This window comes from Rhinoderma darwinii, chromosome 12, assembly GCF_050947455.1.
Source record: "Rhinoderma darwinii isolate aRhiDar2 chromosome 12, aRhiDar2.hap1, whole genome shotgun sequence".
Classification (NCBI taxonomy): domain Eukaryota; kingdom Metazoa; phylum Chordata; class Amphibia; order Anura; family Rhinodermatidae; genus Rhinoderma; species Rhinoderma darwinii.
In genome coordinates, this window is record NC_134698.1 from 4,652,562 (window position 1) to 4,668,582 (window position 16,021).

Below are 16,021 nucleotides of genomic sequence, written 5' to 3' on the forward strand. Positions count from 1 at the left end.
CCCTAAGTAATCATCCTTACAAATGTGGAATTTCAGCCAGTCTGCAGAACAAGGGAGAAGTGTAAACCCAACCCAATCCCCCAATTGGACAGTATAACTAGCAATGGTGCGTCCTGGGAACCATTAGTTCCCTGCCCCGCCTTTCAGTGCCTTGTCCGTGATGCAGGCCGTGTGATGACATCATTACGCTGCCAGTGTTGTTCTCATTGACTGCATCGGAACAGGGACAGGTGAGTATGTAAACTTGTTTAAGGGGGCACAGAGCGGGGTATACTATATAGAGGGGGCACAAAGCATGTGGCACTATCTAAAGAGGGCACTGAGCAGGTGGCACGATCTACAAGGTTCAAGTATGGCACTTTTTTGGGGGGCACAGCATGTGGCAATATCTTTAGGTGGCATTGTGTGAGTGTTGGTTTATTTTCAGGGGGCACTGCTTGTGACACTAATTTTTTTTAGCAGGACTTGTATATGTGTGGTGTTTTATTTGCATGGGACGCAGTCTGTGGCACTTTTCAGGGACACTTCTTTTCAGGGTACACAATGTGTGACACAATTATATTAGGGGGCATAGATCATGTTGCTATTATCTTACTGGGCACAGTGTATGGTACAATTGTATTCAGGGGCAATATGGGAATATTGTGTTAATTTATACAGCTTGTGCAGATGTGTTGGAAAATTGAGGATCCAAAGACATCCGGGCAGCAAACTCTGCAGAGATGAATCGTAGCTGGGAGCCGTAGTTATGGTAGTTGAAGAGGGCGACTCCAATAAGAGAAGACGTCACTAAATGGTTATTCTCCCTCTGACTAATCAGTACTGAGCTTGTTCTGGTGCTGTATATATGTACTAAGCTTTGTTCTGGCGCTGTATATATGTACTGAGTGTAACGTCCGTAGTCGCTGACCACAGACTCCTCTTGTCCTGCCGACTCCTTCCTCTTCGGAGATGCCAGCACATGCGGCCACACTGTCCTGCAGTGAACACTAGGGTGCGCACATGAGCTCAGTCCCAGCCTTAAATAGCCAGCGTGCACACATGTGTAAGATTGAACTGATTACTCCCAGATCACCCTGGACTATAAGAAGGGCCCTGCCCCTTCATTCATTGCCTGAGCGTTGTTGTGTTTTCTCGTGACAGTCTAGCAAATGGTCCCTTAGTGTCTTCCAGTTCCCAGTGTTCCCGTTCCTGCTACCTGTATCCCGTATCCCGTTTCTACCTTGTTCCTGTGCCTTGAAGAGTTGGAGTCGTGTTGTGCCACCGGTCTGTCTGCTGTGTTACACCTCGCCTGGTGTCTGCTGCCAAGGTCCCATCTGAGCCTAGTCATCGCTACTGTCTGAACTACCACAGGTACCCTTGCTTGAACTATAGACTTTACTTGGTACTCTGTTTTGGCTAGCTGCTATCCCGCTATGGTGGTACGGCCCAGTGGGTCCACATACCCACAGATCGTGACACTGAGATTTGTTCTGGCACTGTATATATGTACTGAGCTTTGTTATGGCACTGCATATATGTACTGAGCTTTGTTCTGGTGCTGCACATATGTACTGAGCTTTGTTCTGGCGCTGTATATACGTACTGAACTTGGTTCTGATGTCGTATTTATGTACTTATCTTGGTTCTGGAGCCTAACTACATGGGCTGCACACACCTTTGGTACTGATTGTGCACATATAGGTCTATATGAAATGGGTGCATTTAATATAGCGAGTGTGGATAGGTATGTATGCTTAGGTAATTAGATACATAGTGTGGCAATCCAGTTACCAATGATGTTTCACAACAGATTACACCGTCTCTGTCAGCCAAGTAAGGGAACCTTTTGATAAAAATGTGAATTTTAAGAGTAATTTTGTAATTGTCTATTGTACTTGCACTTGAATTTCCTGTTTGTGGATCTGATGTTAAGTCCACAACACATATCACACATTCATTACAGTCACTCTGTTCATTGGCATGTATATTTACATTTTCTCTAACTTCTGACATCTTTGCTCTTTTATTCAAACTTTTTAAATATATTATTCTATGCGCAATTTTACATTAAAAAAACCCCTGATGTTTATGTATTGTGGGTTGTTTGGCCTGGGCCAAAATGTTCACTTTTCTTTCCTGTTATTTTCTCCTCTCCTTCCTTCTGACTTAGTCCATTATTCCTTTCACTGTGGGTGGCGTAAGATGGCTGCCGCAGGTTCTCCATGGATGGCTGGGAGCAGTATGAAGAATGTGAGCAGCCTGACTTCTGTGGGGGCTCAGAGCCATGGAGCACTGTATGGGCAGATTGTTGGATGGCTTGGCACTGCTAGCCTGGGTACTTGAAGTCAAACTTTCTGTGACCTGTGCCCAAATGAGTTCCTGCCCTCACCTAAGTTAGGGGCGTAGCTAGGGGGGCAAACGGGGCAAAACTACGATGTAGGGAGGGGGGTGCTGCAGAGCAGTCATATTAAAACGGCTGATTGCTGCTTATAGGCGCCCTGTATGCCGGGTGGCTGCAGCAGCGATTAGCTAGCTGATCGCTGCTGCAGCCGCCCGGCATACAGGGCGCCTATTCGACTGAGACTAGCGACTGCCACATTCAACTGTATCTGCGTCCTCAGGACGCAGATACAATAGGATTCTATGGCGGAGCAGCTCCCTGCTTATCTTCACTAGGCTATTATGCATGCAACCTATAAGACGCTAGGACGGAGTCCCAGCACAGGTCAGCGTGATGACGTCACTGGATCACGCCGGCCTATGCAATGGTCTTGGAGCAGGGAACGGGGCTAGGTATGTAATTTTTTTTATTTATTTTTACAAAGGGAGGGTGCTATGTAGCACCATCTGCAAGGAGGGCTGTGTGGCATCATCTATAAGGGGGGCTGTGTGGCACCATCTTCCAGATGTGGGCTGTGTGGCACCATCTGCAAGGGGAGGGGCTGTGTGGCACCATATGCAAGGGGGGGTTGTGTGGCACCATCTATAAGGGCCGTCTGCAGGGAGTGCTGTGTGGCATTGTCTACAAGGGGGACTGTGTGGTGCGATCTACAAGGGCAGTCTGTGTGTGACCTCTTTAATTTATTTTCTTTTAATTTATTGTTATAGTAACTCCCTTATATAACTATATTGCTTGTAACATGTAGAAATGGTTTTATGCTCAAGTTACATTTAAAAAAAAAGTGAAAAAAAAAATTACACCTCATTGATTGGTAGAGAAAACAAACATGTTGAGGGGGAAGGAAATGTCGGGACGCTGTTGACTCAATCACGGCCCAAAATATATATATATTTTGATTGAGTCAACAGCGTCCCAATCATGTATATATATTATACTGGAAATGTGTAATGGGTACATCCACCGATACCCCCAATGAATTTATCCAGTTTTAGGTCATAGGTTATCGATATATCGGAGAGAAGATATAGACACATTGTTTCTGTGCTCAAAATCCTTCTCTGATGTTTATTGATCAAACAATTACAATAATATGAGCAGTTTGATTCCAGCCAATCGTTTACAAAGTGACGTTAATTTGGATTTCATTTAGCCAACAGCATATATTAACCATATATTTTGTCCTGAATCAATCATAGGTTTAGAAGATGTTTTAAATGTAAAACCATAAGTTCCCAAAATATTCCCCGTCATAGATGCTAAGAGTTACTGACCCCCTCCCTTATAGTAAACATGGTCATTCTCCCGACTCAAGGATGATCGTTACCTTATCACACAAAAATTGGTAAGGGTTTATCTGTATTCTCCGTACCAAGAGAGAGACTAAATATAAACCTTCAGCTCAAGAAGAAAAAACATAGAATTGTTTCGGACAATGCTGACAGATGTATTAGCTGTAAAGCAACAAATTATTAATCTCAAAATGGCTCCTTCAGGCCACAAGATGGATTGCAGATATCGAAAATGGACGCCACCATACAAGATGGAGTCTGCACAAAATAATAATGTAATGATGAAATGTAATAATTTAAACATGTTCTAATCCCTTTCACAGGCGCCAATCTGGATCTTTGCCCCGGGTGCAGGAGAACCTAGCTATGCCTCTGCCTAAGTTCCCATCCTGGCTTCTCTACAGCGGACAGGCACACCATAGTCAGTGCAGCTCATCAATGTTCTGTGTCACATGACCGCGACTCTGGTTGGTGACACGTCAGGCTTGTGCCGTGGTCATGTGACCGTCCTTGTCTTTCACTCACTGTAAGCCGTTCACAAGACAAGCAGTCACATGACTGCGGCGCTAGTGTAATGCGTCACCAACCAGTGGTACGTCTACATCATATGAGTGCCAGGTGATCTCCATGAAAAATGCCATGTTGGTGCCCGTGGCCCTTTTGTAGGCCATGGGTGCCAACTGAGCAGTTTCTTTTGGCGAAAAAAATCCAGTGCGCAGGGGACCCCTTTCTTTCAGAGCCCCCTGGCAGCCCGGAAAACGTCCCGAGCGGCGCATTGGCTCCTCTGCACCATTTCTCCACCTCTTACTCTGACTGCCAACCTCCTATGGCCTTATTCACACGAACGTGTCCATTTTTCGTCCGCAGAAAATGGACACGTTTGTCATGCATTGCAATTCCGTGTGCCATCAGTTAGTGATGTCACTGTTGGTGTACATTTTTTTCTATATTTTTTTATTTTTTACTGCATTTCTTATGAACTTCTGCGTAAATCGCAAACTGATTTTCACGCACCTATTCACTTGAATGGGTGCGTGATGCGCGATAGAACATGCAGTCAGCTTCACACAATGGAAACACTCTGCGTGAAAAAAAACTACTTGTGTAAATGGCCCCATTGAATTGCATAGGTCCGTATGACGGTCATTGTTTTAACGGCCGTCACACGGACGTATTACACGTTCATGTGAATAAGGCCTAAGAGTATGGTGGTCCGATATCCTGTGCTTCATCTTGCAGCACTTAGCAGAGAGTCCCTTGATATCTCCTCCTTGGGTTTCCCTCGCTCCTACCATGTCAATCTGCAGTTTACAATATTAGACACCTGCTCTAGCAGCACACCTAGTGGTTTGGCATGGTATTACAAGTTTTAGCCTACAAAGACAGAGTGTCGCTTTGGATGCCTTTTTTACAAAAAAGGAGGGGATACAAAAAAAAGATAAATTTGATGCCTTTGATAATACATAACTTATCCTCATTTCATAATAGATAGAAAAAAATAAAAAATAGATAGGATTGTGCTTGCATCAGGCTTAGATATGTAATTGGTAGAAGTTCACGCCCCTGGACCCACACTCCAGCGAGCTCAGTAACCCCTTCCATGTCCAGTGGTGAGTCCATATATGTGACCGTGCCTGGTACTGCAGCTCCGCTCCATAAAAGTGAATGGAGTTGAACTACAGTACCAGGCCCAGTCTCATGGATAGACATTAAAGGGGCCGTGACCGTCGGTGCTACCCAAATAGAGGGTAAGACATGTCTCATGTTTAAGAAAATTCAACAATTTCTAATTTAGATTTAATTAATTTCATATTATTTTAAAAAGCAAAACATTGGATACAACGTAGATATCTGCAGTTTAAATAATTTTTGACCTTTATTTGTGAATCAGATACATTTTGCTGAATTTCAAGGACTCATAGGGTCTCCATGATGGCCAAGAAACAAATGAAATATGATGCTTATGTTTTGGTGATTTGTGCCAGATCCCATTCAGATTGGCTGTTCCGCAGCTGTTAAACCACTAACCAGCTAGAAAATACTCAATGCAACTCTTAAACATAATGTCACCAAAGAGACAGGCTGGGTGACATTTGTCTTTGGGTTTATCAAAAGTGCTGAAAAAACTTCCATGCTGGTTGGTCCTGGTATTTGCAGCAACTCCAAAAAAGGCGTTTCCTATAAAGAAAAACATAGAAGAATTTTTGGATTTTTTTGAAAATGAAGGTCTCCTTGTTGATACTATATTTGGTATTATTTTTGTTTTATGTATTAAAGACGTTTTCCCAGTGTTATTTTTTTTATGACCATCTTGGTAGGAAAACCCCTTTAGATTCTTAGTTCCTTTACCTGCTGTACCCGAGTAATTTCCCGCAGACAATTTATAGAAGCTTTCTGCATTTCTGATGCTAAAGGGATAGTAGTCTGCGTAGGCTACTTTATCATCAAAGTCCCCGATGCTTATATGCAATTTGGTGGCTCTACGTTTCTGATGAGTCAGGGCATAAATGTGCTTGAGTCCAAGCCAGTGTTCACCTTAAAAAAAATAAAAAATATTAATTAAATTATTTTTTTTATTTTTATTTTTTTTATTTAGCTTGAAACTAGTTTCACACAGTTTATGACTACATTTCAACCAAAAACGTATGCCCAAATATAAAAAGACGGGCGTTTTATATACCAGTCTAAGGGCATGTCTACACATAGCGTAGACACTGTGGATTTTCCACAATGGATCTCATTGCGTAACATCCGCAGCGTAATACAGAAGCAGCAGAGTGGATGACATTTGAAGAAATCTCATCCACACGCCGCGCAAAAAATATGCAGAAAAAACTTTAAAAAATTGACCTGTGTGCGGCTTTTCAATCCGCAAAATGTCCATTTAGGCTTCGGAATCACTGCTTTTCTGTTGCGGGTTTTCCCCATTGAACTCAATTGGAGGTAAAACCTGCAACAAATTAATGTTGCAAATTTTGCGTCGGAATTCCGCTGCAAAAATCGTAACAAAAAAGGTTATACTTACCCATAGTCATAGAGACGTGTCCCTCTGATGTCCTGCAGCCCAACCTCATTTTTTTACATCTCCGGATGCTCAGGCGTCACTAAGTAAAATGTACAACAGCTGCAAGTTGGCGTAGATTTCCGCTATAATTTACACCAATTTCAGGAATAAGTTATAGTAAATTTGTCAAACCATAAATGGCCCCGTCCCGTCCACTAACCTCATCCACTTAAAAATGTTGAGAGCGGCGTAAAAGGTTAAAAGACGCAAAACAGGGGTGTGAGAAAATATGACTTTTTTCCCACCAATTTAGTTGCGCAAACCGCTTGATAAATCCCGCCCTTAATGTTTTAGTCTTTGACAGGTTGGCCGCTATTTTTTAAATTAATTATAAACCTGAATAAATGCAATTTACTAAGATATCTTTGTTAGAAGTTCATCGCCGATCTGAAATCATTCCCTCTTGCACATGCGCAGATGAAATTAGGAGCGCATATATTCAGGTCTATAACACATCTGAAAAAATTATATGTGAAGCGGCCAAACCCTTAAATAAGAAGACTCTTTGTTAATTTTTGGAGCAATTCACATAACAAATCATTTAAGGTCTATCTCAGTGTAAAATGCATAAATAACAATCATAGAGCCGCTACTACTAGCTGAAAGCAACTGCCAATTCATCATGAAAAAAAGAAATATTACTGCCCTCAGGACATAACATTACAAGTCTATAGAGCTACTGTTAGTTAGGGTATGTTCATACGGCTTATTTTCGGCCGTTTTACAGGCCGAAAATGACCAAAAAATAAAAAGCAGAACGCCTCCAAACTTCTGTCCATTGATTTCAATGTGAAAAAGGCATTCTGTTCCGATGGGCCGTTCACAAAAAAGAAGTGCATGTCACTACTTGAGCCATTTTTCATTGACTCTATAGAAAAGCAGCTCCAAAAATGGCTGTAAAAAATCAGTGAAAAACGTGAGTTGCTAAAAAAAAAGTCTGAAAAACTGGAGCTGTTTTCCCTTAAAAACCGCTCCGTATTTTCAGATGTTTTTGGTCAAGCGTGTGAACATACCCTTACTCTTCTCTTTTTACTAGAGTATCAACAATATGGATAATAATAAAGCTAATATAATATTTCCTCCTACTGTATTATACAAGACTATAACTACTATAATACTGCCGCCTAAATACAAGAATATAACTACTATAATACTGCCCCCTATATACAAGAATATAACTACTATAATACTGCTCCTATATACAAGAATATAACTACTATAATACTGCCCCTATATACAAGAATATAACTACTATAATACTACCCCCTATATACAAGAATATAACTACTATAATACTGCCCCCTATATACAAGAATATAACTACTATAATACTGCTCCTATATACAAGAATATAACTACTATAATACTGCCGCCTAAATACAAGAATATAACTACTATAATACTGCCCCCTATATACAAGAATATAACTACTATAATACTGCTCCTATATACAAGAATATAACTACTATAATACTACCCCTATATACAAGTATATAACTACTATAATACTGCCTCTATATACAAGAATATAACTACTATAATACTGCTCCCTATATACAAGAATATAACTACTATAATACTGCTTCCTATATACAAGAATATAACTACTATAATACTGCCCCCTATATACAAGAATATAACTACTATAATACTGCTCCTATATACAAGAATATAACTACTATAATACTGCCCCTATATACAAGAATATAACTACTATAGTACTGTTCTCTATATACAAGAATATAACTACTATAATACTACCCCTATATACAAGAATATAACTACTATAATACTGCCCCCTATATACAAGAATATAACTACTATAATACTGCTCCTATATACAAGAATATAACTACTATAATGCTGCCCCTATACACAAGAATATAACTACTATAATACTGCCCCTATATACAAGAATATAACTACTATAATACTGCTCCTATATACAAGAATATAACTACTATAATACTGCTCCTATATACAAGAATATAACTACTATAATACTGCCCCTATATACAAGAATATAACTACTATAATACTGCCCCCTATATACAAGAATATATCTACTATAATACTGTTCCTATATACAAGAATATAACTACTATAATACTGCTCCTATATACAAGAATATAACTACTATAATACTGCCTCCTATATACAAGAATATAACTACTATAATACTGCCCCCTATATACTAGAATATAACTACTATAATACTGCCCTCTATATACAAGAATATAACTACTAAAATACTGCTCCTATATACAAGAAATATAACTACTATAATACTGCCTCCTATATACAAGAATATAACTACTATAATACTGCTCCCTATATACAAGAATATAACTACTATAATACTGCCCCCTATATACAAGAATATAACTACTATAATACTGCTCCTATATACAAGAATATAACTGCTATAATACTGCCCCTTTATACAAGAATATAACTACTATAATACTGCCCCCTATATACAAGAATATAACTACTATAATACTGCTCCTATATACAAGAATATAACTACTATAATACTGCCCCCTATATACAAGAATATAACTACTATAATACTGCCCCTATATACAAGAATATAACTGCTATAATACGGCTCCCATTGTACAGAAAACTACTATAATACTGCTCCCTATATACAAGAATATAACTACTATAATACTGCTCCTATATACAAGAATATAACTACTATAATACTGCTCCCTATATACAAGAATATAACTACTATAATACTGCCCCCTATATACAAGAATATAACTACTATAATACTGCTCCTATATACAAGAATATAACTACTATAATGCTGCCCCTATACACAAGAATATAACTACTATAATACTGCCCCTATATACAAGAATATAACTACTATAATACTGCTCCTATATACAAGAATATAACTACTATAATACTGCTCCTATATACAAGAATATAACTACTATAATACTGCTCCTATATACAAGAATATAACTGCTATAATACTGCCCCTTTATACAAGAATATAACTACTATAATACTGCTCCTATATACAAGAATATAACTACTATAATACTGCTCCTATATACAAGAATATAACTACTATAATACTGCTCCTATATACAAGAATATAACTGCTATAATACTGCCCCTTTATACAAGAATATAACTACTATAATACTGCTCCTATATACAAGAATATAACTACTATAATACTGCCCCTATATACAAGAATATAACTACTATAATACTGCCCCTTTATACAAGAATATAACTACTATAATACTGCCCCCTATATACAAGAATATAACTACTATAATACTGCTCCTATATACAAGAATATAACTACTATAATACTGCCCCCTATATACAAGAATATAACTACTATAATACTGCCCCTATATACAAGAATATAACTGCTATAATACGGCTCCCATTGTACAGAAAACTACTAGTATACATCTATGAACGGAGCTTCTGATTGTTTTTTTATGCTGTTTATATTGTCAAATATCAAATATATTTAACTTGTTTTACCTTAAAGGCTATGTTCACACGGGGTATTTTGCAGGAGGAATATCTGCCTCAAAATTCCGTTTGGAAGTTTGAGGCAGATATTCCTCTCCCTGCACGCCGATTTTCACTGAGTTTTTCGCGCCGTTTTTTGCCCGCGGCCATTGAGCGCCGCGGGCATAAAACAGCGCGAAATACGCTTTCTCTGCCTCCCATTGAAGTCAATGGGAGGTCAGAGGCGGAAGCGCCCGAAGATAGGGCATGTTGCTTCTTTTTCCCGCGAGGCAGTTTTACTGCTCGCGGGAAAAAGACGCCGACGCCTCCCATTGAAATCAATGGGAGGCATTTTCGGGCCGTTTTTGCCGAGTTTTGCGACGCGGTTTCCGCGTCAAAAAACTCTGCATAATACCCCGTGTGAACATAGCCTTAGTCTTCCAAAACCAATCTCAAAGTCTTTCCATGTTTTATTAAAGAATAATCCATCCCCTCCGTTGCGACTTTGCATAAGGGTCATACCACCTTGTTTTGTCATTTCACAGTATACCTGCAGGGGGAGCCATAACATTTCTCCATTTTAAACAATTCTGGTAAATTTTACAGACTAGAGAGATATGAGTTTGGAAAATACAGCTACATTGTCTTCTGCAGTACAATGACCATTGTCCCTCTCACCTTGAAAGGACTGGCAGCTCCCTTGGGCATTATTGTGTAGACGACACTAAATGGACACTTTCTTTTAGCCCAGATATTGGAACAGTCATATCCTGCAAATCAAAGAAAAATATTTACTTGCCCGTTTATTTGATTTCTTAGCCATTTTAAATGTGATTTAGGCAAGAATTTATAATCGCACAGTAATTATACAGATCTATCGGCATTGACCATACATTATCTTGTAAAATTAATGAGAGGTTGTCACAACTCTCCCCTTGGTACTAGACCTGACCTGTAATGGTGTATTTAGGGAAAAAAAACAACTATATTTTTTTCAGAATTTTTTATAATGAGTCACGTGACAAACAAAATTATTATAAAAAAAAATAATAATAAATATAAGCCTGATCTATAATTTTGTTACCCCATTCCTTTTCATAATGCACTATAGGAATCTTACCGTGAGGTTTTTTATTTCCTTGAACCTGCAGGAAAAAGAATTTCACATTTTTAGTTGTGATGTTTTTTTCATTTATTTTTTAAAAATATTTTATTTTTGATATTTATTAATTAAACAGTGATTCCTTCGTATTTTTGGGGGGATATTTTTCACAGCCTTTGCCATGTGGTAAAAACAACATGTTAAATTTTATTCTGCGGGTCAATACGATTACGGCGATACCAAATGAATATAGTTTTCTTATGGGTTACCACTTTTACAAAGAAAAAACTAATTGTTAAAAAAAAAAGTGTTTGTGTCGCCGTATTCCGAGAACCGGGTAATACTAATTATGCTTATGTTTTTTACATTGCTTTTGGGGAACATTGGGAAAAGTTTGTGGATTTTTTAAATTATTTTTTTTGTTTCTAAAAAAAAAACACTTCTTTATTTGACTATTTTTTTTTACTTTCTTTTTTTATTAGTCCCCCCAAAGTAACTTGCATAATATACTGCAATACATACTAGCAGGGCTTAATAGAAGCAGAAAGATGGCAGACCTGGGGGCCGTTATTAGGCTCCCAGGGTGCAGTGACAACTATCGGCTCCCCGCAATTGCATCAGAGGGGGAGGGCGATAGACTGCCGAGGGGGCTGCCTCCTTCTTTCTAGCGGCTTCGATGTCGCGATCAGTAATGACTGCAGCATCTGAGTGGTTAAACGAGCGGGATCGGAGTAATCTCCGATCCTGCTCATTGCAGTGAAGTGTCGGCTGTAACGTACAGGTGACACCTGCAGCTTATGGTTCGTGAGCCCGCTCCATACTTTGTATTCCGACTTCCACCGTATATATACACAGCGGATGTCTGGAAAATACATAAAAAACATATATAACTTTTTTTTAATTTTATTTTTATGTAAGAGGTGTAAAAAAATACCAGTACATACCTGTATTATTTGCTGACAGAATAGTAAAAGCAGGCACCTGACCAGTTTGCTGTTCTTCATTATCACACGCCTGAATAAATATATGCAAGTTAAATTTTTTAACATTTTTTGTAAAATAATACAATTTTGAAATCTAGTTTCAAAAATTTGAGATCTACATGACTTCCTGTGTTCTCTGTAAACTTCACAGCTGCTTTCTGAGTGTCCTCTGCTATTCTTCAATACTGTCCCTGTTTTATAGCCCCAAGTCGAAGGGTGGAGAAAACACACAACAATTAGATAATCAGAAAACTTTAATGTGTCTCATTGTTTAAAAACATTTTACGTATGAAATGAAAAAATCTTAAAATACTTAGAATTTTAATTTTAACTTCTAGAGAAATCCAGATTTCAGCTAGATTCACACGTCCGAGTTGCCCCCTTGCGAGTCCCGTTTCCACAGAACCCTCATAGACTTTAATCTATTGAGGGATTCATGAAAATGCAAGAAAATAAGACATTTCCTATTTTTCTACGGACCCTTCACGAGATCCGTTAAAACAAAGGCCGTGTGAACGGTTCCATTGAAATACATGCGTCCGTGTGTCGGCTGTTGTTTTAACGGCCATCACGTAGACGTATACTACTTTCATGTGAATTAGTCGTTAGAGGTTTTCTGGGACTTTCAAATAATAAGGACCTATCCTTAGTTTATGTCCTCAATATCAGATCAGTAGGGGTCTAACTTTATTTTTGTATGTGTTTTTTTAATCTCTTTGTAAATTCACATTATTGGTTAGTTTAATTTCTAGAAAATTGAAACTATTACAAAATTGAAATATTGAGGGTTCAAAAAACTCAAGTAAATTTTAGTGGGTATATAAAAGCCCCTTTTTTCTGATATGTTTCTACATAATTGTATTTTTCCTGTTTTAAAATGTTCACATTTTTCCAAATTATTTCTGTTTTAGGAATTTTCGAAATAATATGTACAGTTATTTTTATATAATGCCAAAATAGAAAAATGACATTCACAAACACAGATAGATAGCTTTAAATCAGTGATGTTTACTATATTGTGGGGGAATGAAATTCGGCCCTTGAATCCATCAAGACATAGGAACACATATGACTTTGCGCTTCCGAGTTTTGTGCTCCCACAGCTTTTGGAGATGGGAAATATATTACAGTGCCCCCATAACAGAGGAGGAATCAGAGAAACTCTTGTGATCTTTATGGTTGGGCAGAGCGCTCATAGTACAGGAACGCTCAGGCCAGATCATTATCCTGGGGCTTGGGGCAGTTCATTGGGCCCATAAGTGCCCTGGGCCACCAGTTGTGCATCACTGATCACCTAACTTTGTCACAGGCTTTATCTTTTTATCTTATGCAAATTTCTGTTGAAAGCGATCCCTACAAATCTGTTAGGGGCATCAGCCATCAGTCTATATTTTGCTAGGAACATATGATCAGGAGAACCAGAGTTTGGAGATTAACAAAAATGTCCTTCACCTGGGAAAATGGATTCACTTTGCAGCCCTAGCCCTCGATCCTGAATATCTTGTCCAAAGCAAGATACGCCCCGTAGAAGAACATAGGTCATGGGCAAACAGCCAAGCCAGCTTATTCTAACCCGACCTATCAAACATTTATAACGTATCCTGTTCAGCCATTCTAAATTGTGATCGTGTTCAGAACTTTTCTGTTAATAGTCCAAGTACTCTTTGACATGAAATCGAGGCATAGTCACATACTAAACATATCAAGGCTTTATGATCCGAAGAAGTCATAATGAGATCATGGTGGTCATGGCAAGACCATATGATGTCAATGTTTTTGTATGTCAAACTGAACATACTTTCCACACCAAAAATAAACCACATAGAAATATTCACCCTGTCTTTTTAATTGGGGCCTCTTTGCATAAATTCCAGGAAGCTTAGGGCATATTTTTGTCTTGAGGCGTTCTTCAAACTTCTACTATATCTTTAGGAAGATGCATCATAGTAGACCATGTGGCCTTCTAACGAGGAAAAATATGAAATAAATCCTATAACTCAAGCAGTACCTTATTGGAGATGAGGTAATCCTCCACAACTTCTTCTAAAAGAACTGGGCGCACAACATTTTACCAAAATTTTTACGGATCTTCTGAAAGAAGGGCCTAACGTATGGCTAGGAGTAATCTTGTTCATGAGCTAAAGTTGTATCTACTGTACTTTTCTTCCGGAAAAATTGGCAACAAAGACATTTGGAATAATTGAAGTATTGAAATACTGCTACTCCAGGCCATTTGTCAAGTATGACCAGTAAGTTTATCTAACTTTGTGACAACATATGATGAACGGAACCCTTAAGGACATTGGTATTGTTTCAAAACCTTTCCCTACAATGATTAATCTGAGTTAATACAATGACTTGGCCCTAAGCCCAGGATGCAAAGAAAGTTCTTTACACAGGGACAATTCACAGTAAAGGACAATGGTTTCTTCATCAAGACTTTCCAGATTTAGCTTGTCGTAGGCAGAGCTTAAAAAGAAGCGAATAGGGGATAAAGATTAAGGGAACATAACATAACTAGGATTTATTATGTAGTATGAAAACTATGAAGACATCTTTCACTCTGATCACCATAAAACCTAGATCCCTCATTGACCAACACCTGTATATTCATGGCACGTCCCATTGTGTAATACTGGAAAGAGACCTGATCTTCAAAGCCTTTGCCCAATGACTTTCAATAATTACTAAGAAATATTCTAAGCGACTTGCACTCTGTCCTAACAGAGATGTACCGTGCCAACCGGATTGCACATATAGGTTCCCGTGACCTCAGGAACTCTGCTGTTCCCAGGACTTTGGGGCAACGTGGTTCTCCAGGGATAATTGTTTGGATAGATGAAGTTGGAACCAAGTCAGGAAAACCTACTGTAGCAAGGGGTCGCTCATGGTAATGGGAAACCTCATAATCACCTATCCGAGAACATTAACAGTCATTCGGAGCTGAGACCTAAATTGTGGTCTGGTCCGTTTGGGTCAGTAATGGCCGAACAGTACCAATGGGTCACGTAAGAAAGCAGGGTAGTTTTAGAATAAGGGAAACATTAGATAGAGGGCAGGACCACTAGAACTAGACAGGTGGTAGTATTACATGTAAATAATGCAGGCTGTTTTCTGATTGTTTAGGTAGCTGTGCACACTGCGCCAACCGGCCATCCTGACATGGTGCATTTTTTAAACCCATTAGCTATACCTTCCCATTGGATAGTCCATCCCTTATTTTTCAGACATTGACATGAACACACAAATGGACCATTTGTATTAAGCTGTTGGATTATGGGTCTAACTTTAACCATTAATTGCCCCCCATGACCCTCACAAGGTTGCAGGGTCTGCTGTACAGCTGAGAGGGCTCTCAAATGTAACATCTTACAGCCAACGATGGGCACTTGCAATTTGGCCCTTTAGTTTAGTGTTATTAGGACCGGTGTACGTTTCTGCCTAAATAACAATGTGATTTGGGTTTTGAAACAAATTATTTCTACCATTCAATGGCCATTCATATAATGAATATTTCTTTTGAGTAGAAATGGGTTGTGAACATGAAGGGATGTGGGCTCTACAAAAGCTAATAATGACAAAATACTAAAGTTTCCATGCCCCCATGACGTTGAGGGTGTAAAGAGTTTTCACCAGGTGTGATTACACCTTATTGCAATAAACCGAGTTCCTGAATTGTATGACTGTATCTATATAGTACATGTA

At 38.7% G+C, this 16,021-nt stretch overlaps 1 pseudogene; it reads right to left on the minus strand.

Annotated features, from left to right (window-relative positions):
* Nucleotides 1-5,548: 5,548 nt before the first annotated feature.
* LOC142665024 (angiopoietin-related protein 5-like) lies at nt 5,549-15,529 on the minus strand (annotated as a pseudogene).
* Nucleotides 15,530-16,021: the final 492 nt, after the last annotated feature.